The sequence below is a fragment of the Anguilla rostrata genome, chromosome 13, assembly GCF_018555375.3.
Source record: "Anguilla rostrata isolate EN2019 chromosome 13, ASM1855537v3, whole genome shotgun sequence".
In the NCBI taxonomy this organism is placed as follows: Eukaryota; Metazoa; Chordata; class Actinopteri; order Anguilliformes; family Anguillidae; genus Anguilla; species Anguilla rostrata.
In genome coordinates, this window is record NC_057945.1 from 39725864 (window position 1) to 39729480 (window position 3617).

Genomic DNA, 3617 nt, shown 5'->3' on the forward strand with positions numbered 1-3617 from the left:
GCGCCAATTACGTCACACCACAGACGCTCCCACTTCCGAGCCGCTCTGCTTCAGAGAAGTGAGCTCTGCGTTTGAGCGTGAGCGAGAAGAACATCTCACCATCAGTCGGTTGTAACCCACATCATTTAACCTCCTTGGTTTGTAACTCCAGCCTGAATGGAGCTTTCTGGCGTAGCTACAGTTTCTGTTACTCAGAATTTAAACGGTTCTATTTCGCTCCAGAACCTATGCAAACCATTTTGAAGGCTACCTGTCTGCAGGTGATTACCTGGAATTTTCAGCATTGTCATTAACCAGCCAAACAAATGACTCAAAGTGAATGATTATGAACGTAGCTAGCGTACACCTAGATGTTTATGAGCTCTAAAGGTACTGGGCTACCTTATGCCTTCTGAAAAGGCATTTTAAAAGGTTTATTAATGATCCATGGTCCAGACCTATTTACTCTACATCCACTGATAGAATAGGTTCTCCACTAGCCATGACCACAGAGTCACTGACCATCTATTGCCATACACTAAAAACGCACCTGTGTGAGCTATATCTTGGCTCCCCTAATGCTGAGTTAAGTTGAATTGAGCATTTTGCATTGGTTTAACTAGTCCTGCTTGTGCTAATGCTAAAGGTATCCCTTGTAAGAAGTCTGTCTCTGATGCCAATATGTCTGCTGGCCACACATTCCCTTGATCTTATCATTATCACAATACAGTTGGTACAATGGTAGAATAGTGACCAGGAGTGAGAGATTGGGAACCATTCAAGTCAACAGACCTGCTAATTCAATCACAACAATACACTATGGCCTAATTGATAGGTGTTACAAGGACCGACTACATCCGTCTTGGTATGAGTATTCAACAGTACTGATCAAAGCATCGAAAACAAACAGAAGCACCTCTGAAAGGTTCTTGGTTAAGTCTGACTCTGCTGAATCAAGGTGTCATTGTCGCTTTGACTGCGTATGAAATAAATTCTACTTTCTCACGTTGGGCGTCCTTTTCCTTTACACCCAACCATAAGGCATTAGTTCATGGTTAGTAAATGCTGTACAAACACTATCAGCTACTTGACTTGGAATTCCTCGCGTTGTTATACCCGCATGTACCTCTTATGTGCAACCTCGAAATAATTGTCACTTTCTTGAATAGCTGCTACGTTGTGGATAACCTAGCCTGCATCATGGGACCGAACAGTGGCAACGTTTCCGAACAACTGCAGAAGTATTGATCAGGACCCCCGGTAAACTGCTGATCTCCGTCCACACCTGAACGCTTATCCAGAGGGACTTTGAACACAAGTGCATACCTCTCTTCCTTGGATCACCCAGGGAGGTATTGCACATTAGTCATGGATCAATTTCACTAAAAAAAAAAGCTAAATAATGATCACTTGTTTATTAAGAAATAAACAATTGATCATAAAAAAACTGAACATGTTCTGTCCTTGTGGACTGAACACACAAGTCAGGCCATAAATATAATTTTTAAAAATTAACATACATTTTTTTTTTTACAACTTCTGTTCTTTTTTAAAAAGAGAAAATCAAACCCCTTTTCTAGACCTCTGTACAGTAAATGTCTTCATAAGATGGAAGGTATGCTCTTAACCCTTTGAAGAGTAGGTTTGTTGGGAATGTTTTTTGGAAACTCCTACGTCGGTGTGTTCTAGAACGCCATTGCTTTCAGTTACCAGTAGTGATAGGTACATCAGCATTAGAATGTTCTGTTAAGATCATTCTAATCACATATTTGTGATCTTACACTTACACAAAAGGTTAAGTCATAAGAATAGATTTCACAATAGCAGTGCATAGAACTACTCCAGTTAACACAGAGGTTAAAAAACATGGGAAATCTCCATGGGGCCAGTAATATAAATGATAGTATCGATTAAGAAGTAGACCTCGAAACACGTCATCAGAAGGGAGGCATGTTGCTAATTTTCTCTCCATTACTCTCTCTCTCACACAAATGCAAGAGTACAGAAAACATACGGAAGAACAGAAGTAGTTACAGGGTAATAGTAATCAACATGATTTTCAGCAGATACTGTGGGAACGAGGGAGGTATGCAAGAATGAGACTAATACAGCCTAACGTGCTCGTTCTGTAACAGGCGTATTTTAAGGACGAAATGGTGTGCCAGTACACTCCCAAGCACTCTGGACAATGATACTGAACTGCATTCACTTCAGCCATTTTACTTTATTCAGGCAAACCATTAGGTAAAGCTGTGATGGCACTGAATAATAAGCAGCTTGCAGAAGTATTGATCAGGACCCCCGGTAAACTGCTGTTCTCTGTCCCCACCTGAACGCTTATCCAGAGGGACTTTGAACACAAGTGCATACCTCTCTTCCTTGGATCACCCAGGGAGGTATTGCACATCAGTCATGGATCAATTTCACTAAAAAAAAAAGCTAAATAATGATCACTTGTTTATTAAGAAATAAACAATTGATCATAAAAAAAACTGAACATGTTCTGTCCTTGTGGACTGAACACACAAGTCAGGCCATAAATATAATTTTTAAAAATTAACATACATTTTTTTTTCAACTTCTGTATTTTTAAAAAGAAATCAAACCCTTTTCTAGACTCTGTACAGTAATGTCTTCATAGATGAAGTATGCTTACCCTTGAAAGTAGTTTGTTGGAATGTTTTTGGAACTCCTAGTGGTGTGTTCTAGAACGCCATTGCTTTCAGTTACCAGTAGTGATAGGTACATCAGCATTAGAATGTTCTGCTAAGAACATTAAGAATGTTCTGTTAAGATCATTCTAATCACATATTTGTGATCTTACACTTACACAAAAGGTTAAGTCATAAGAATAGATTTCACAATAGCAGGCATAGAACTCTCCAGTAACACAGAGGTTAAAAACATGGGAAATCTCCATGGGGCCAGTAATATAAATGATAGTATCGATTAAGAAGTAGACCTCGAAACACGTCATCAGAAGGGAGGCATGTTGCTAATTTTCTCTCATTATTTCTCTCTCACACAAATGCAAGAGTACAGAAAATACGGAAGAACAGAAGTAGTTACAGGGTAATAGTAATCAACATGATTTTCAGCAGATACTGTGGAACGAGGAGTAGCAAGAATGAGACTAATACAGCCTAACGTGCTCGTTCTGTAACAGGCGTATTTTAAGGACGAAATGGTGTGCCAGTACACTCCCAAGCACTCTGGACAATGATACTGAACTGCATTCACTTCAGCCATTTTACTTTATTCAGGCAAATCATTAGGTAAAGCTGTGATGGCACTGAATAATAAGCAGCTTCCGGTTCAGACCCCTTAATGCTTCTGTCCACCGCGCTACCAGGGGTAACACCCAGTCCTACCACCACTTGCGTTCGGGGTTTGCCATCGTCTGTTCATTTCACTTTCCAGCTTTAATATTACTTTTTTGAAATAATTCAAAGACTCACGCACACGGATTGGACGATGCATTGGAATTAAACCCAATCAAAACCATTTTTACATTCCTGATTTTTAATTAGAATTTTGTGTCTGTCAGTTGAGAAACTGAAACTGAACTGCATGGCGATTGTTCATAAAGCAAATGTATGCCGGTAATCATTTTAATAAGCACATGAATTACAGCGTAA